At 46.3% G+C, this 21,028-nt stretch overlaps 1 protein-coding gene across 1 annotated transcript in view; it reads left to right on the top strand.

The window, feature by feature from the left end:
- The window catches only part of LOC135504466 (ankyrin repeat domain-containing protein 11-like), a 138,713-nt gene that overhangs the window by 69,773 nt on the left and 47,912 nt on the right, over positions 1 to 21,028 (top strand). The window contains 1 exon segment of the mRNA XM_064923089.1: positions 8,491 to 8,558. The gene's annotated coding sequence lies outside the window, so the exon portion shown is untranslated.

Raw genomic sequence — 21,028 nt, 5'->3', positions numbered from 1 at the left:
TGGATATAAAGAGACTATCGAACAAAAGGAACATTTATTGAGTAAATGAATGTCTTCTGAGTGCAACCATATGAAGATCATCAAAGGTAAGGGATTAATGTTATCTTTTTCTGACTTGCGTAACTCTTCTACTTGGCTGGTTACTGTTTGTAATGGTTTGTCTGCTGGGCTATGTTCTCAAATAATTGTAAGGTATGCTTTCGCCATAAAGCATTTTAAAAATCTGACACCGTGGTTGGATTCACAAGAAGTTAATCTTTAAACCTATGTAAAATATGTATTGTTTTCTGAAATTTTATAATGAGTACTTCTGTATTTGAATTTGGTGCTTTGCAATCTCACTGGATGTTTGACCCGGTGGTACGCTAGCGTCCCACATAACCTGGAGAGGTTATTGGTGCTTTCCTTAAAGGTATGAGTGGATTATTGTGAAAGCAGCCAGGGAAGCCTTTTGGGAATCTTTTCCTATGTGTGGTCGCTGAGAGGAGAGAGTGCAGATCTGTTTCCTACCAGGACCCTGCCTGAAGTGTTTTTGTGTGTCTGTGCGTGTTTATGTGCATCTGTTGTGGGGAATGTGTTTGGCTCCTGTGTCTGTCCGTCTTTTGAATAGATCAAGTGCTGTGTCTGAGAGTGGGGAAAGGACTAGAGATTTGGGCAGGGGTGCAGTCAGGAAGGTCCAGTAATAATGGCTGTATCAAAGATTACTTCCTCCCCCTCGTTGTTCCGTCTCCAACTAACTTCCCTGTCCTCATTTTCGATTATTTGAAAATTATACTTTTTTCAAAGTATTTCTGTTTTTCAAACAAGCATTGCAGAACTGGCTACAATTTAATTTTCACCCCCCTGAAAAGAATAAATATTACAACAAATATTATGGTTGAACTCAAAAGTGCTGGTTGATAAAATACCTGTATTTATGGGAAAGATGTTTTGAAAGGGGTATTTTGTTCTTAAATTATATTGGCATTGTAGAGTTATGTCCTTTATGGAAGGTACAGGAAGGTCTGCTCAATTCAAGAGAACAACCAACTGATTACAGCATTACCCCAAAAATGGAGGAGGGAGGTGGCAGTGGAAGGAGATAGGGAACTGGTCTGTCTGCCCAATATAAAGGATCAAAACTGTCAGAGGAATAAAAATAGCACAAATAGGAAAGTATACCAGTTTCATTTGAGGACCAGGATGTTGACAACTGTGCCATACAGATTGCAAAATAGTTTGGAAGAGATTTTTGATGTACCGATTCCATGGTACAAGGGTGTATGAGTTAATAAGTAAAACGACGCAAGATTCAAGACTTTGTGCTTTTCAGCTAAAATTATTATATCGAATTCTTGCCACCAACAAAATGTTTAATATTTGGGACATATTTTATTTATTTTATTTTACCTTTATGTAATGAGGCAAGTCAGTTAAGTTATGGCATAAAATCATCGATGCTCTGCAGATTTTGTTGTGAGAATACAGAATCAATAGACCATTTATTTTGGTATTGCCCTCAGGTAGCCTGTTTCTGGTCTCAGGTTCAGGAATGGCTGAAAATGCGTAAGATTAATCTAAAATTGACCCTAGAAATAGTGTTGTTGGGAGATCTGGAGAGACCGGGTCAGTCAATTACTAGTATACTAATACTCTTAGTTAAAGTATTTATCTTCAACTCGCAATCTGTGGATTCGATTAGATAAATTGTACGTTAAACATCACAGCATAGTTGAAAGATACAGTGGGGCAAAAAAGTATTTAGTCAGCCACCAATTGTGCAAGTTCTCCTATGTAAAAAGATGAGAGGCCTGTAATTTTCATCATAGGTACACTTCAACTATGACAGACAAAATTAGAAAAAAAATCAAGAAAATCACATTGTAGGATTTTTTAAAAGAATCTATTTGCAAATTATGGTGGAAAATAAGTATTTGGTCACCTACAAACAAGCTCTCACAGACCTGTAACTTCCTCTTTAAGAGGCTCCTCTGTCCTCCACTCGTTACCTGTATTAATGGCACCTGTTTGAACTTGTTATCAGTATAAAAGACACCTGTCCACAACCTCAAACAGTCACACTCCAAACTCCACTATGGCCAAGACCAAAGAGCTGTCAAAGGACACCAGAAACAAGATTGTAGACCTGCACCAGGCTGGGAAGACTGAATCTGCAATAGGTAAGCAGCTTGGTTTGAAGAAATCAACTGTGGGAGCAATTATTAGGAGATGGAAGCCATCCAAGACCACTGATAATCTCCCTTGATCTGGGGCTCCACGCAAGATCTCACCCCGTGGGGTCAAAATGATCACAAGAACGGCGAGCAAAAATCCCAGAACCACACTGGGGGACCTAGTGAATGACCTGCAGAGAGCTGGGACCAAAGTAACAAAGCCTACCATCAGTAACACACTACGCCGCCAGGGACTCAAATCCTGCAGTGCCAGACGTGTCCCCCTGCTTAAGCCAGTACATGTCCAGGCCCGTCTGAAGTTTGCTAGAGAGCATTTGGATGATCCAGAAGAAGATTGGGAGAATGTCATATGGTCAGATGAAACCAAAATAGAACTTTTTGATAAAAACAACTTATCGTGTTTGGAGGACAAAGAATGCTGAGTTGCATCCAAAGAACACCATACCTACTGTGAAGCATGGGGGTGGAAACATCATGCTTTGGGGCTGTTTTTCCTGCAAAGGGACCAGGACGACTGATCCGTGTAAAGGAAAGAATGAAAGGGGCCATGTATCGTGAGATTTTGAGTGAAAACCTCCTTCCATCAGCAAGGGCATTGAAGATGAAACGTGGCTGGGTCTTTCAGCATGACAATGATCCCAAACACACCGCCCGGGCAATGAAGGACTGGCTTCGTAAGAAGCATTTCAAGGTCCTGGAGTGGCCTAGCCAGTCTCCAGATCTCAACCCCATAGAAAATCTTTGGAGGGAGTTGAAAGTCCGTGTTGCCCAGCAACAGCCCCAAAACATCACTGCTCTGGAGGAGATCTGCATGAGGAATGGGCCAAAATACCAGCAACAGTGTGTGAAAACCTCGTGAAGACTTACAGAAAACGTTTGACCTCTCATTGCCAACAAAGGGTATATAACAAAGTATTGAGAAACTTTTGTTATTGACCAAATACTTATTTTCCACCATAATTTGCAAATAAATTAATAAAAAATCCCACAATGTGATTTTCTGGATTTTATTTCTCATTTTGTCTGTCATAGTTGAAGTGTACCTATGATAAATTACAGGCCTCATCTTTTTAAGTGGGAGAACTTGCACAATTGGTGGCTGACTTAATACTTTTTTCCCCCACTGTATATGTTGCGTAGAAACCCGATAGATGGGATGGGCTGAGGGTTGGGATGTGGAATTGGAGACAAGTGGGAGTGGAGTTGCTGTGCGGGAGATAGAATGATGGTCAAAGATAAGTACAAAAATAAAACATAATAAAAAGTAAGTTTGAATGACACTGTGTTTAATAGCTGTTGCCGGTTTTTACCTGAGGCTGATGCCGGTTGTTGTTTTTTCTGCATTGTTGTTTGCGGTTTTCTACTGTCTTTTCTTTTTTCTCTTCATTTAATTTTCTTGTTTTTTGATGCGTTGGGGGGTTCTTGGGAATTGAATTAGTCTTTTTTATTTCGTCTTGGGGGGGGGGTCTCGGGTGGTTGAGTGACAGCTATTTGGGAACTGTGGGGGGATCTTGGAGGGTTCGGGTTCACGTTTTTTGGCCTGGTGGGAGATCTGTCAACGTGCCCTTGAGCAGGGTATTGATGCTTCTGTGTATCGCTCTGAATAGGAGTCTGTTGGATGACTGGTGTGGTGGGGTTGTTGAGCGGCTTCACTGCAAGTAGATGGTATGTTTCGGTTATTCAATCAAGTAAATGACAACTTCCCTGTCTTCTCCTCCTCAAGCTGTTCTGTTGGAGAAAGAACACAGAGAATCACTCCATTCTCTCTCTCTCAAATTGTATCTCAATACTCTACCCTGCAATGTTATTTCAGTTCTATTGCTCTCTCCATCTCTCCTGCTCTTCATTCATAGCCCCTTCTCCCCCCGCTCTCTCCTCTGTTTTTCCTCCTCCTCCCCTCCCCTATGAAGGTGCATGCAGAATGGAGCCAAGTAAATACTTCTCTATGCGGAAGCACAACCCTCTCTTCCACACACTGCCTATGTAGGTCACCATGACTCATTTTTCTACGTTTCACATGCCCACGGATTTTTGCACTCCACAGATTCTCACATTCAGAAGGCAAGAAAGAGAGAAAAATGAATGTGGTTTGGATTTGGTTAGGGCACCATTATTTAATTTGAATACATTTTTCTCTGCCTTTTTTTTATTTTGACCAAGTATCTGTGTGATTTGTGAGCTATTTGTCGTGATTGATTTGTTTTCTCATTTTGGAATGATGCTGCATGATGTCGTCATGCAGCGTGTTGTTTTTGTGTGAAATTTGCCAGGCCAGTCCCCCTGGGAAGTTCTTGTCTCAGAGTTTCATGTTCACCTGGCCTTTTCAATGTACTAGAACTAAAATCAAGGAATGCAAAGCAGAGGGAACATGTCATGTTTAAACACAACCCTTCTCCCCAACACAGCCTTCACTCTGACCTAATTGTTGAAATCCACTAGCAACCAACCAGAAAGCATAGGCTACATATCCTGTTTTTAGAAATGCAGGGATCTTCTCCACTGGGTGTTGTATGGTTGTTGGCTTAAAATCACATGGGAGCAGAAAAGCTTGTTACTTAGTTTGTGCTGCTCTAATGTACTGTAACGTACTGCCAATTTTGAGTGTGAAACGATGGTCATTGGCTGTGTGTTTACTTATGCACTCAAGTGAGTGACTGGCTGACATATTATAGGACCGTTTCTCTGTGTGTTTGTCTCCCCAGCTGGGATTTGGGCTGTGTAGACCAGGGCAGGGGCTGTATGGCACGGTACAGTGACTTTGGGTTTGCTCTGATCTAAGCTGACTGCGTCTGTGACAGACTTGGAGCTGAGACTCTGGCCTACCCGAGAGAGCTCTGGCCCACTCTCTGCTGCCTCTGCTCGCACCTTATCTGGTCGAAACTAACAGACTTAATGTGCTTTTAAATTCATTACATTTTCCCCTAATTTGTTTAGCAGGCTGGGGTGCAGAGTGTAGGCCTATGTGAAGTGGAAAAATAGGGTGCAGACATAATATCTTGCACTTACTTTCCTTGAGTGTCTCATTCATTAGAAACACTAAGAATTGGTCCTATTTTACCGTGGGTTGTGTTTTGGCAGAGGAGAGGCAGAGATTTGTGTTTGAAGGGAGCACGGCACAGCGTAGCTGTTTCATTCTGGAGGGAGAACCATGCCCACTGTAGGTAGTAGCTCTTATAATATCTCCAGCTAACACGCATGTGACTCCAGGGGTTGCGTTAACTTAGAATTCTGCGTTTTTCTTGCAAAAAAAACAAAAACAAACATATGAACTATATTTTGCTGCGTTTTTTTAAATGCAGATCTGTAATGCTTCTTATTGTTATTTCTGCTCGACTTCAGTTACATTTCGCTCCAAATCGGGATGTAAAAGGACTAATTTAGTGCGCTTCAGTTGTACTTCACACTGATAAATATTTACTATTGTCTTGATAAATCTGATTCCTGCATTCACGAACGGGCATTCGATCAGCAGACAACGCTCTGACTGAAGTACCTTTCTCCGGTGTAGTTTTTCTTCTGATCAATCTGTTGAAGCGAAATGAACACTGTCGACTTTCAATATAAAATCCAGGTGAAATGGTTTCAGACGCAGATGGTATGCATTTTGATCAGGCGTATTTCTAAAAGCTAATACGACACCTTGACTCCAGGAAACAACGCATCTTTCATTCTCCTTGTCTAACGGGAAACTACGTCCTTCTCCGATAGATTTTTGTTTCTTACTGTCTAGCTGGAACAGTTAACACCTAAACCCAACTGTTTGATGTCAAGAAATGTATATCATACGGTTAGAGGCCCCCCCAAAGGTATGCTCTTGTTTGTAGCCAGGCGTAAAGGTTACTTCAAGCTTCACTCCGTTGATCTGTGTACGTGGGCGGAATTGGGATACTTGGAGTAGTGGACACTTTGGAGTCGCCTTCCCTTGCTAGTAGTATTAGCTAGTTGGCAGCCGAGCAAATCAAATGGTATTGGTCACATACACATGTTTAGCAGGCGTTATTGCGGGTGTCCAACAGTGCATTAATATCTAACAATTCACAACAATACACACATCTAAAAGTAAAAGAAAGGAATTCATAAATATATAAATCTACAGTAGAATAGAGTACAGTACATGCATATGAGATGATTAAAGCAAAATATGTAAACATTGAAGTGACTAGTGTTCCATTATTAAAGTGGGTAGTGATTTCAAGTCTAAGTATATAGGGCAGTAGCCTCTAAGGTACAGGATTACGTAATGGGGTGGAAGCCGCCGAGTGATGACTATTTAACAGTCTGATGGCCTTGAGATAGAAGCTGTTTTTCAGTCTCTCGGTCCCAGCTTTGATGCATCTGTACTGACCTCGCCTTCTGGATGATAGCGTGGTGAACAGGCAGTGGCTCGGTTGGTTGTTGTCATTGATGATCTGTTTGGCCTTCCTGTGACATCAGGTGCTGTAGGTGACCTGGAGGGTGGGTAGTTTGCCCCCAGTAATGCGCTGTGCAGACCGCACCGCCCTCTGGAGAGCCCTGCGGTTGCGGGCAGTGCGTTTGCCAGAACAGGCGGTGTTACAGCCAGACAGGATGCTCTCGATTGTGCATCTGAAAAGGTTTGTGAAGGTTTTAGGTGCCAGGTCATTTGCGCCGCCTTCACCACACTGTCTGTGTCATCAGTTATTACAGGCAGAGTTATTACTTCTAAACATAATACGGTTAGATTCCTGTTGTTTGGTTTACTGTTTAAACATTTGCTGAGATTATATTTGGTAATCAATTCCAAAAGGACTACTTTTATGAATAGTCTATGCAGCCTGTAAATTAGATCAAGGAACCAACAACACTGCCCCCACGGCTGTGGACGGATGATACATCGCGTTTTCAATTTTCAGGTAGTAAAAAAACACTATGCCGAATATCAGAGCACATTAAAAGGAGCTGCCCCTTTTTGTGTGGAACAACAACATTGAGCGTTGCAATCTAGCATCTGTGTAGAGCTTGTAGTAATCTTTAGTGTTTTGGCTGTAAACCCAAGTTTATAGCCATGGCATTCCAAGGCTCTACATTTATCTAGCCCAGTCCTAACTGCCCATCCCAGGTTTATACCACGAGTTAAACCCCCAAAAAAGACGCCACCACCTGAAAATCGCTTTGTCCTAAATGGTTCTGACTGCTATTTGGTTTAGCACTGACACTACCCACCGAGCTGTCCATGGTGGATGTGCTCTGCTCTTAAAGTTGCCATCGTAGTGACAAAATGACAGTTTCAAAATGGGACCATTATGCCAAATTGAGATTGAGCCTCCATGCAACTTTCCCCAAACTTTTTTTAACCCGTTGGCTGCTGAGGCCAAGCAGATGAGATTTAAATCTGCTTTACGCCCCTTCTTCATATTTGTCTGGGACTGTTTATAAAGGCAGCACTATTTTAATTTACACAAAGGCTGGAAAGAAGGTGTGTAATTGCTTTGTTTTTATTTGTTTCCATTTCTGTTTTCCTGGAAGGCTTCACTGTGAACGAGTGATTAGTTCCAGTGTGGAGAGGCAGTTCTTCTCCTGTTCTCCACACATGGCCCCCAGTATCTGCATATGAATGTGGCCTTCTGCTCAGAGACTGAGTGGAGCCCCAGCCTTCTCCCAATGCCCCCCCACTCACAGCACAGGGGCCCCCGCTCCCCACATGCTGTTATGCAATCGTGTGTGTGTGTGTGTGTGTGTGTGTGTGTGTGTGATGACACTGAAGGAGGGAAGGCCTGGAAAGATGTGTGTCAGGGGAACACTGAACAGGAGTCTTGTGGTGGGGGATGGAAGGCTGGCTGGATGCAGACGCCTGTCAACAGGCGTTTAGAAATGACGCAGAGGCCTTGAAGAACAGCTACATGCCCTGGCCTACTTTTCGGAGCCGTTAGCGTGCGCACGTGTGTCCTTTTGTGTTCCCCTTTCTGTGTCGTCTTTTATGGCAGTGTGAGCGTGCCTCCTGATGTAAGGAGCATACTGAGGATTTTGATGAGTCACTCAACCGCGCAACGACTAAGGGAAAGATAGGAGGACAAAATATACAACACTCAGCCCCCCCCCATCCTTCCCTGAAAACATCCCGGCGTTGCATCCTTAGTTGGGCTGAAATGTATTAGACTACCTTTCACAGTGTTGGCCAAGTCCATTTGGGTGCAACGCTGTACTGGAACATAAGAGAGACATGCAGAGGGTGAAGGGAGAGCGTCAGGAAACCACTAGGGAGGTTGGGGGAAAATGGGAGCTTTGTGGAGGGAACATGAGTGACCGGGTTTGCAGTCTGCACATTCTCATGCGTGTATCATCTTTCCCTTCTCCCCAGTCTCAATGCACCCCTTGTCCTGTGAGCGCCCAGGCTGTCGTGGATCCCGTGCCCCTGCTGTTCAACTGGTAAGACCAGGGGCCGCCGTCCTCGGCTCTCTTCTCCACCCAGCCCAAACAAAAACCAATTACCACCACACGAGCTAACGCATCCAATCTGTTGCCCACATGTCTATCCGTCTCAAGCCAGCCTACCTGATGTTCCCTCCCTTCCTCCCCAAGTCCCCCTCTCTCTCTCCCTTGCCTGGCTTATCTGATAGAGCTTTATTATATCAACAGCTCTTTCTCTCTATACTCCACATGTCTGCTGGCCCACTCACATGCTGCAGGCTGCCTAACCAGACCAGTGGAGGCCTCATCTCTGTGCTATCAAGAGGTGTCTATCACGAGCAGTGGTGTATCATTACAGCCTTACCAGGCCTTGTCTCTGGCTGGGTAATTAGGACTCTGGGCCAGTGTGGTGCAACTCCTGGTACGCCAAAACCCTCAAAGACACGTTTCTCATTTCTCTCCACTCTGTCATTCCCTCCCTCTCTTCGCTGATTGGCTGATTGCCTTCCTGCTCGTGGAGAGAAAATGTTTGCAGCGTGTCAAATTTTTCCATGAGAGTGAGTGGGGTGTTAGCAGTGGGCCATCAACAGGAAATTCCAGGCTGAAAGAGGGAAGGAGAGAGGGAGCACGGCAGGAGAGGGAGAGCTTATAGCTTCAGGAGAGTGCAGTGCACGGAGGCCTGTCTGTCTCTTGCCTCTCTTTCTGCTGTGTAAAGCTTTCAGACATACTAGAGGGGCTGGGTGTTTCTGAGACACGGGCACAGAATGAGAGAGCTGATCTCTCTCTCTCTCTCCCTTCAGCTAACTGGGTTAGACAGGGACTATGTGAGGCTCAGGCTGCTCAGTGCCTGTGTTGCGGTAGAGCTGCCGAGTGTAAAGCTTTAATTGTCTAAATCACACATCTGGTTGGTGTCTGGAAGTGTCTTGCAGCTTTGATTACAGACAGAGTGGTGATGTCCTGTGAAAAGGGAAGAACTGTCCCCTCAGGCCTGTACCTCTGTCCATTACTGCAGTTTCCATTCAGAGAAGTGCAGAGCTGGAACACACACACACACCACAGAGATTTACTCTCTTACTCAATCACACAGACACAATTACACAGGGAAATGGTGTTGTGACTCTGGTGTTTTCATGTCTTTTCCCTCCGTTGATGTGATAAGTCAGGCTGGTGTTTTGACTTTTATGTTTGAGGTCATGGGGTTAAAAGTTTGGCGAACACAGGCCATAGCAGGGTGTGTAAAAGTGCAAGTTACAGAACCCATGAGAGTGAGGAAGTGTTTTCAGCACTGGAAAAGCTGACTGTCATGTGGACTCAAAACTCATTTACATTTTTAATTACTCTCCCGTTTTTATAGTTGCCCCCACCCTCGTCCTTGACTTTTCCTAAATAGATCTATATAACAACACACTGTTGTTAGAATCTTAATGTCACCAACAGTAATTGTTGTAATACGCAGTTTTAAGAGGACATATCACCCCCCCCCCCCCCCCCATTCACCACCAGTCATTCACAGCCAGCCAGCCTGCGCAGATGGCCCCATCAAAACTATACCTAAACTATACTGAAACAAATTTCACACATATTAATAGAGTTAGCCTAATGGCAAGATTAAGTTGACAATAGTCTGACTGTGACGATACTATGAATTGTCTAATTGTATGAAGAGATGGGCACAGCTTGAAATGTTGACGTCCAAAAGATGCGTCATTGGCTGGAAAGGGTGGTCCCTCAAGGCCTTTCTGGTGTTCAGTACTGTCACCTGGTTTCTGCTGCACAAGCCGTTCATTTGTATTATTGACATGGAAAAGAGGAGAGAGGAATAAGTTGAAGAGATCCACATAAGTTGAAGAGATCCCCCCCTCCCCTTTTACCCTCCTCATCAACCCCCTCTCTGAGCCTGAGGGGTCACGGCCTTCCCACTCCCCCAATGAGGCTCCAGAACAGAGTGGCCTTTGTGACAGAGAAGCCTGTCCATACATTGAGCTGAAACCCACTGTTGCTCCCTGCCTGGGCTAAATCAGGCCAGGGCTCAATAGCCAGGGCTCTTTGTCCTTTCTGGGGCCAGGAGCAGGCGCAAGGCTCAAATACAGACACTATGCGAAGGGGGAACACCAGCCACACCTATACAAGTGTTTTTCCACCACAGTCAACCAAGGAACAGATTGAAATAAAGCACATTTCTTGGCACGGAGTGCAAGAGAGCAATTTCTTTGGTGTATGGTTGTCACAGGAAAACATTGGTCTGGATTTGTGAAGTCATTGTTGACGCTAAGCCCTCGTGTGTGTGTGTGTGTGTGTGTGTGTGTGTGTGTGTGTGGACAGACTGCCATGTTCAGCTGACTCCGGGGAAGTCTTGTGACTCAGATCTTTTGTTTTACACAGAGGACTCCGCTCATAGCTGGAGTGAGTGTGTCCCAAACACCTTGATATCCCGCTGCAGCCGCCCACACAGCCCTGGTTCACTGGCTTCAGCACTCTGGAGCCATTTCAGCCTAGCCAGCCACCCCTATAGGGAACCATATAGCTGAGCTGTGCCCTGTTGACATTGCACTGATGTAAACAGTGAACAGAAGAATGTTACTATGCCTTCTTACTGAATGCAAATAGCTCCTGTGAGAAATGATCTGGTATCACCGTGTCAGCCTTCCCCCTCGTTCTACCTCTGTAAAACTAGGGCCAGACAGTCTCTCACTGGGTACAGATGTATGCTATTCCACATGGTACATTCTGCAGGAGTCACAATAATGGAGGAGGCCTGGGTTAAAGTGGTGAACGGGTTGGCTTTATGTTAACACTTGCATTAAATGCCTGTATTAAAATCAGTGAGGAAGTCTGCTCGGAGCATCTTAAAAGCACTCAGACCCAATACTGGCTGCTGGGAGTGAGGCTCCCTAAAGTGATTTTATTGCAGTCATTACTTTTCCCAATTGACTGATATTTACTCCAGGAGCGTTGTGCCAGCCGGCCTCGAGGCCTGCTCTGCTCTGCAGTCATTGTGGGGGAGGGAGCACCAGGGCAAATGGTGCTAGTCTGGTTCAGTGTTGCCCCAGGGATTTATACGGCCATGCTGCTCTCCAAGATGTCCACGGTTCTGTACAAGCTCAGAATGTGAGTCTGTTGCCATTGTGTCTCCACTACCTAGCGCAGGCTAAAACTCTGTCCACAGGTGTCCTTCTCTCGGCACAAATCAAAGCTGCTGGCTAAAGTTAAATATAGACTTAGTTTCCTGTATCGTAATCGCTCATCTTTCAACCCCTGCTGCCAAACTAACCTTGATTCAGATGATCATCCTACCCATGCTAGATTACGGAGATGTAATTTATAGATCATCAGGTAAGGGTGCTCTCTCGGGCGGCTAGGTGTTCTTTATCATTCGGCCATCACATTTGCCACCAATGCTCCTAATAGGACACATCACCACACTCTATACTCCTCTGTATACCCGTCGCAAGACTCATTGGTTGATGCTTATTTATAAAACCCTCTTAGGCCCCACTCCCCCCTATCTGAGATATCTACTGCAGCCCTCATCCTCCACGTACAACACCCATTCTGCCAGTTTGCTAAAGGGTCCCAAAGCGCACACATCCCTGGGTCGCTTGTCTTCTCAGTTCGCTGCAGCTAGCGACTGGAACGAGCTGCAACAAACACTCAACCTGGACAGTTTTATCTCAATCTCTTCATTCAAAGACCTATTCATGGACACTCTTTTACTGACAGGTGTGGCTGCTTTGTGTGATGTTTTGCTGTCTCTACCTTCTTGCCCTTTGTGCAGTTGACTGAGCTCAATAATGTTTGTACCATGTTGTTGTGCTGCTACCATGTTGTTGTGCTGCTACCATGTTGTTGTGCTGCTACCATGTTGTTGTGCTGCTACCATGTTGTTGTGCTGCTACCATGTTGTGTTATGTGTTGCTGCCTTGCTATGTTGTTGTCTTAGGTCTCTCTTTACGTAGTGTAGTCTCTCTTGTCATGATGTTTTGTCCTATATTTATATTGTATTCATTTTTAATCCCAGGCCCCTGTCACCACAGGAGGCCTTTTGACTTTTTGTAGCCAGTCATTGTAAATAGGAATTTGTTCTTAACTAACTTGCTTAGTTAAATAAAGGTTAAATGAAAATGTTTAAAAATATATTTAACTCTGTCGTGTGCTGTGCAGCTGTCTCTCTCCAAGCTTAGCTGTTTTCCTGAGGAGGAAGAGGTCATCTTGACTGGAAGGTAGTGGGGCTTCCTTTCCTTCCCCCACCTCCTCCCAATTCCATCTGCTCCCTTGAACAAGGCCTGTGTGTGTGTATGCCGCTCCAGCGCTGCTAATGGAGAGGGCTTCCCAGAATGCACTGTAGCGTGAGGCTATGTGCTCTGAATTCAGAGTGGCTGCTGCTCTCTCATCGTCTAGTAGTCAGCTATGAGGAGGGGGAAGGAAGACTGTTTTTATTCCATCTCATGTTGTGAGCTTATAGCTAGTAGGCTTATTTCTCCATCTCGCTCTCTTTCCTTTTTTTTTTCTTCTCTCTCCTCTCTCTCACCTGCCTCTCCTCTCTTGCTCTCTCACACTCTCCTCTCTCCTCTCCTTTTTCTCGATTTTTCTCTCTCTCGCTCTCTCTCTCCTTTTTCTCTCTCATCTCTCTTGCTCTCCCTCTCCTCTCCTCCTCTCTCTTGCTCTCTCTCGTCTCCTTTTTCTTCTCTTCTCCCCTTACACATGTGTGGAGTTTTACTGCCCAGTGACACACACAACATGGGCAGCCAGTCACAGCTCAGTGACACTTCAGCCTCACCGAGGAGGGAATAGTATCCCTTTCATACCAAGACATTTTCCCACCAACTTTACCATACCGCCAATGCATTTTCTTTGTCTGAAAGGTATTTCCGGTATCACAGACGAAACAACATAAGTATTTCTATTCCTACCAGAGGAATTTGCTTTCACGAGCTTGGTCACCATGACAATTGGGCCGACCAACCACTGCTACCGCACATTAGCTAACCAGGCTATCTGCATTGTGTCCCACCCCACACCCGCCAACGCCTCTTTTACGCTACGGGTACTCTCTGTTCATCATATATGCATAGTCACTTTAACCATATCTACATGTACACACTACCTCAATCAGCCTGACTAACCGGTGTCTGTATGTAGCCTCGCTACTGTATATAGCCTGTCTTTTTACTGTTGTTTTTATTTACCTACCTATTGTTCACCTAATACCTTTTTTGCACTATTGCTTAGAGCCTGTAAGTAAGCATTTCACTGTATTCGGCGCTCGTGACAAATAAACTTTGATTTGATGATCACAACAGGGTCAAAGTTTAATGTCTCTTGCTTCCTCCTGGCAAAAGCAATGGCGATATGAAAGGCGAATGGTGACAAGAATGTGGTAAACATTTGGCTGTTTCAAAGGGGACCATATAAACATTGCCCAATTATTTTTTTTAAGCAATGTACCACAAATCCTATGTGAATTGGGTATGACAGACCTGCATTAGTATCCACTGCAGGCAGCAGAGAGAAACACTCCATGCTAATCCATTCACATCCCCTCTGACTAGCCCATGCAGGTAGCCTAGTCATTGGAAACTGCCATATTTGTTGACCGGTGTCATTGATTCAGTGGAAGGGTTCTTGGATGGCACTAGTCCAAACCACTAATTGGCCCAGGTCTACTTTGTCTAATGAGAGTATTGATTGTTCCATTGTGTGGCTCAGGGCTGGCCGGCTGTGGACACAGTGTGTCTGTCTGAGGGAGGGGACTGCCCTGGATATGTGGGGCTCAGGGAGGGGACTGCCCTGGATATGTGTGGCTCATGGAGGGGACTGCCCTGGATATGTGTGGCTCAGGGCCGGCCGGCTGTGGACACAGTGTGTCTGTCTGAGGGAGGGGACTGCCCTGGATATGTGTGGCTCAGGGCCGGCCGGCTGTGGACACAGTGTGTCTGTCTGAGGGAGGGGACTGCCCTGGATATGTGGGGCTCAGGGAGGGGACTGCCCTGGATATGTGGGGTTCAGGGAGGGGACTGCCCTGGATATGTGTGGCTCAGGGCCGGCCGGCTGTGGACACAGTGTGTCTGTCTGAGGGAGGGGACTGCCCTGGATATGTGGGGTTCAGGGAGGGGACTGCCCTGGATATGTGTGGCTCAGGGCCGGCCGGCTGTGGACACAGTGTGTCTGTCTGAGGGAGGGGACTGCCCTGGATATGTGGGGCTCAGGGAGGGGACTGCTCTGGATATGTGGGGCTCAGGGAGGGGACTGCCCTGGATATGTGGGGTTCAGGGCTGGCCGGCTGTGGACACAGTGTGTCTGTCTGAGGGAGGGGACTGCCCTGGATATGTGGGGCTCAGGGAGGGGACTGCCCTGGATATGTGGGGCTCAGGGAGGGGACTGCCCTGGATATGTGGGGTTCAGGGCTGGCCGGCTGTGGACACAGTGTGTCTGTCTGAGGGAGGGGACTGCCCTGGATATGTGGGGCTCAGGGAGGGGACTGCCCTGGATATGTGGGGCTCAGGGCTGGCCGCCTGTGGACACAGTGTGTCTGTCTGAGGGAAGGGGCTGCCCTGGATATGTGGGGCTCAGTTGTGGCCAATGGTGATTTAATTTAGCAGCAATGAGAATACATGTATGGGAGGACAACATTGCAACATTGCAGAGAAGATAGAAAGGGGAAACCAGGGAGCGACTGAACGACGGAGGTGGAATGTATTCAGAAGGAAAGAGCATATTTAGTGGAGCCAGCCTGCTCCAGGTCATCTGTGGCTGTAATTGCTGGTGTGCTTGGTGGAGAACATGTTCCAGAGTTATACAGAGATCCCCAGGGGGGCGTGGGTGCTGGGAAATAACTTCTGAGCTCGTTAGAATGTGACGTTCACCTTGGCCAAGCGTTGTGTTTCCCAGCTCATTGGTTCCCTTCGTCCAGCCATACACACACACACACACACACACGATGGATCCATGGCTATACCCTTTTTAGCCAGCCACTTCCCAGTGGGCAGTTGGGGGTGGATAGCAGCACCCCAGGCCCCGCCCCAGCTCTGACTGCCGTGCTGTGCTGTTAGAGGCCTTTCATCTTGCTCATTGATATATAATTCATCTGGGATCTGAGGGAGCGGCTCCTCTCATGCCACTGCTACTGCTGAACCAGGACAAATTAGAATTCTGTTTGGTCCCAGTAATGCTCCCAATCAACTTCCCATAGAGCAAGAGAGGACGTGTGTGTCAGGCCAGGATTCCTGTGAGGCTCCATGTGGAATGAGGTGGTATAATGGCAGTGTTTTCTCTGCTGTTCTGCCTGCCTGGTGCGCTGAGGGTTTTTTCCACTGTGAGGGATCGGGTTTCCACTCCTCATGGTTGTTTATGCTGTTGTCTCAGGCCGCTCTGCCAACTGTCCCCTGTCAGCCTGCCTGTGGTCTGGGCTCTGGGGCCTCGGCCTGTCTTGGCGCCTCAGCCTACTCTTAGGAGCCCCAGAAACACACATACACACACTCTCCCAGTTAGATCTAGGCTACTGACCCAGGAGGAGCTAATCTGGCAGACATTTACAACACTAGTATGGCTGAGAGGCCTGAGAAACTTCTCCAGCCATGTTCTCTCTGGTAAACCTGCCAGGCCCACGCTTCCCATCCCATCAGTAATCTACTGAGTGTCTTTCACACATGACCGTGTAGTCCCGTTACGGGGAAAGGTTTTGACAGCTTTTTCATCCCAGCGCGACAAGATGGGTGCAGGCAGAACTTGATGGCGGATTGGTTTGATGATGTTTTCATATTCATGTTGATAAAGGTCACATCCCATCTCACTGTGCTCCTCCCCCGTGCTTTGTTCATTATCCAGCTCCGCTCCACGGTTATTTTTACCTCCTCCCATAATCCTTAATTAATGGAGCCCTAGTCACAGCGCCTCACATTTATCTCTCTTACGAACACACACACACACACACACACACACACACACACACACACACACACACACACTAATTCTCACACACTGATTATACACACATACACACTGAGTGGTAGGCAGTGACGTTCCTGCTGAGTGTTATCTGTGAGAAACCATGCTAGCTATGTTTTCTCTCTCTCCTTTCGTTTGATTTATCTGTAGCACACTAAATGGGGAAACACCTGAGCAGGCACGGCGCTACACTGGCGCTCGGGGGAGGCTCTAGCACCGTCACTAATCTGCCTAGCCTTCAAGTATTTTTGCAATATAAATATAATCGCTATAACATGCTGACCACACCGCTCGCGCACTGCAAAATAAATGTACACTTGCATGTTATTCAATCATTGCACCCACACTGCTCGCGAGTTCTATTTGTGACGCTGAATGGTGCAAGTCCTGCCTCTCCCATCTCCTCATTGGTCTATAGAAGCAGATACCCATGTGCCATCTCCTCATTGGTTATACCCACGTGGGTGATTGAAAGACGAACTCAGTTCGTCGGTTGTCATGGTAATACAGTGAAAGTTAAGATGCCACAAAGTCCAAAGAAGAAAAAGCCTGGAAGGAGGAGAGATGACTAGAAACGATTTGGTTGACTGTTTTATGTGTGGATTAATTGTCGGAGTTGTAGACCTTGTGCATTTCAGGTAAAATAAACAGCTCAAAGTTTATATCCCAGGACAAATTAGCTAGCAACAGCAAGCTAGCTACATAGGACAAATTAGCTAGCAACTGCAAGCTAGACAGTTAAATTGCCATAAATGTTTAATGCTTTTCGACCTGTCCCAAAATTAAAATAATTGGTTCAGATTTGTTTGTTTTGATATTTCAACCTGTGTGTCGTGATCGTGTTTGGTGTCGGGGGAAAAAATCAATTTGCGCACACGCGCGTCCAGTTTGGGTACGGGTAAGATTGTTTTACACCATGTGTGCACGGTTGACAGGCATAGGATAAACACACTTCTCGTTGTGGCTGCACTGTGGTCCTTTCATTTCCGACGTTGTGATAGACGTTTAATCCGCAACATAAAAACCAATGCACAGCAAGACACATATATATCTTCGGCCTACAAGTTGTTTTTATTTGCAATAGAAATGCAGTCACTAAGATTGTGATGATAGCCAGTTCATTTTCCAAGTGTTTGCAGGCTAAATGTATTGTACTTCTCGTTGTGGCTGCACTTTGGATATTATGTCATTTCTGATGCTGTGATAGCCATTTCATCCGAAAAGCCATTACCAATGCACAGTTGTCTGGTAATGCATATGGATGGAATAAATGCACTTCTTGTTGTCGCATTTTGGATGTGTTGTGTTATTGCTGAAAGACGTATATCTATTTTGTTGAATATCATTTTGTCACGCCTGCTCCCGCTTTGGCCAAATTCAATTAAAAACTACATGTATATCGAATGGGCTGTGTGCCAAATCTGTTTCTATTGCAAAAAAAGAACAATAACTCCCTTGTAACTCCGAAGTCATAACAAGCAACTATTTTCTTAGCCCCCCCCCGTATTGGTCAAACCCAACCTTAGACCCCCCCCTTAGAGATTGTAATATAATTGACGGGCCTCATTTCCAGTGTGAGGTGGTAAGGGCATGTTTGATGGGGGTCATACTGCCGTTCCCCCGTCTTTCTTTGGCTGCAGTCTCATCCTGACAAGATCTGTCAGGAGCTGCCGCCCTCACCTCTCCCAGTGCCGCATGGCTGGCCACAGCACTCTGACTCCAACTGTTATCAGTCTGCGTGGCACGGCTATTCTCACTGATTCCTAGAAGGACCATGCCGACGCCACAGTTATTGTGTGCACCAGGGCCACGTGATCAGCCAACCAACGCCGAGCATTTAAACATAACAGCGAGAGGGAGAACAACACACCACTCCCTCCACAGATGTGGGTGTATGGGTGTGTCACGCACTAACAGGTTGATTATGTTGCCTAGCTTTGTGAATGTGGGTGTGTTTTTGTGTTGTCTACGTGAGATCAGTTGATTTGTTTAAGGGGTTTAAGATGCTGTCGCTGTTCACAGCGCATTGTAAAGGGCAGTGCTTCAGCTGAGCGATTTATAAACAGAACAGAGCTTGGTTTCGGAGTGCGCTGCAACCAGGCCTAGACCTGCAATGGTGTGCTGCTCTTTGCCCCCCGTAGACACATGTTTGGCTACAAACACACACACACACACGTGTAAGCCTACATTATTTACCTATGTGTGTATGTTCTCCTCCCCGCTGAGGCACGGCAGGTCTTCAGGCCTTCCTCCTCTCAGGGCTGTGGGTCCAGGCTCAGGCTTCAGCTCATTAGTTGTAAAGTGTGGGGGTGGGGGGTGGGTTGTTGAGTGAGGTGCGGAGGCATGTTACTGTGTGTATTAGACTATATGCGCGTGAGGGAGCTTGTGAGAAGCTGCTTGGGGCTAATCCTGTCGTGGCCCTCCTGATTGGGGGTTGAGCTCTGAGGAACAACTGCAGTTACACCAGCTGCCTTCTACATTCAGAGGAAGTAGAGAGATTGCTCAGTCTTGGCCAGTCTTGTTTGTCATCATTGGGATCCACTGAGATAAATTTCTAGATCTTTGAGAAGCAGATTCGTGTGTTAATGCACATCTGATTTGGTGGGATGATGTGGCCCCTAGTGAGTTACAGTAATGACACTTAACAGGTCCCATGGAAGTAAGTAAATACTACAGCAGTGCCATTGTAGCAGTGAACTAGGCTTTGTTCTTCTGAGATCCTAGTCTAGCATGTCTTTATCTAGCTCGCTGCCATGGCAATAGCACCGGCCTCCTAGCTGCTGACAGGCCCAATGTAAATTCACTTCTGATTAGATGGACTCCCTGTTACATGCTCCATTGGTCTGTATGAATATGCATTATGAAATGCCCTTTTTTATCTGGCCAATGCGTGTGCACTACTAGGTGGAAATCCAATAACCATTCAGAGCAACCTGCTGGTGATGCCAGAGCCACGGTAGAGAAAAGCAGATTTACTATCCATTATGGGGCTGAGCTGCAGGTATGAAGCTCGCTGGGTGCTTTGTGTGCATGGTTTTAAGTGTGTGTGTGTCGTGTGTACATGCGGGCATAATGCGTAGGCAGAGTAGCTGACTGGCCCATTTTCAGATTTTTGGGGGGATTCGTCCTGCACATGCCCCCGGAAAATTCATGATTAAAGCTCCAGCCTAGCCTCAATGTTTTATTTTAGTGTAAGTTAGAGGGTGAACCAGGCTTATGTAGAGACAGTGTGACTTTTAGAGTAACGTGTGTTGCCCTCCCTCGCTTGACTGCAGTTGTTCCTTAAATCTGTCTGTCTCCGCCCAATCCCTGTCCTACTACCCTAGTTCTCCTCCTTCAGATCAGGGGCCTCCCCTCATCACTGGTAGAGCCCTTAATTAGCTGAAGTGCCTCTAAATCCGTTCACTTTATTTTAAAGGAGACAATCAAGGGTAAATAAGGGTGTGCAATTGTCACCAATCCCAGTACCCTGCTTGTTGATAACAGGATGGTGACATTTCTGTGTGCAGTACAGCTAGTTAACAGTACCATGCCCATCATGCTCCTAGATACAAGCTACTCAATAATAATCAGCCATCGATCTCTTCATTGAATCAAAACAAATGAGGTAGCTACTTGGCTAGCATTGGTTGCTAGGGAGAAGGACAAGGTCTCCTTCCTGTTGCGCTCCGTTGATGTGAGGCTAGTTAGGACTGGGCAGCATGACGACAGTGACACCTCGAGCATCTCCGGAGCCCGGACAATTGGCTCCGGAGGGGCTGTGACTGCGTGGATGTCTGTGTATCCATGGTGTTTACTGTGGAATATCCCCATCTCTCTAAGACTAGGGTGGAGAGACTGCACAAGGAAAATTCTTACACTTTTAGAAGGTGAAGGGCAGAAATGGATCCTCATCGCTGGCTAGGCTTAGTATGCAGAGGTATACATTACCATTATTACTCTCCATCCCCCCCCCCTCTCACACGCTCTCTCATTCCGCCAGCTCGTTCGGCACATGTGCCCTGTCCCTGTGTTGCCAGGCAACAAGCCCAGTGTGTATTATTATTGTGGCTATGTCAGGCGCTCTGCCTTTCTCTCATTTCTGTTTGACCAGGAGATGGTAGGATCAGATGCTGAGCTTTGGATAGGAGAGGAGAAGAGAAAGGAGGATGAGGAGAGGAAGGATGCGTGGAGGGGGAGGAGCACTAAGATGAGTGAGTCAGCGTCGAAGAGATGAAGGCTTCCGATATATATATATATATTCCCTGGTGCATGGCAGAATATATGGCACAACCTCACTTCGCCTACGTCACTGGCAGAGAAAGACGAGATTTACCAGAGAGACCAGCAGCATCACTGAGCTGTCTTGGTCGGAGTGCTCTCTCCACGGTAGAGAGAGAAGGAGAGGTGTAGGGGAAAGCTATCATGCTCAGAATATCAGATGAAGTTATTGGATTCCAGCCCCCTGCTCTCAGACCAGAGACTGCTGAGTGGACAGGTAGCGCTGTCCAGTCTGGATGTAGGTCCTGTCCTGTCTGTCTGGCCTATGATCTCTCAGGTGAGAG

The sequence above is a fragment of the Oncorhynchus masou genome, chromosome 2, assembly GCF_036934945.1.
Source record: "Oncorhynchus masou masou isolate Uvic2021 chromosome 2, UVic_Omas_1.1, whole genome shotgun sequence".
Lineage (NCBI taxonomy): Eukaryota > Metazoa > Chordata > Actinopteri > Salmoniformes > Salmonidae > Oncorhynchus > Oncorhynchus masou.
This window is presented reverse-complemented; position numbering and strand designations above follow the sequence as displayed.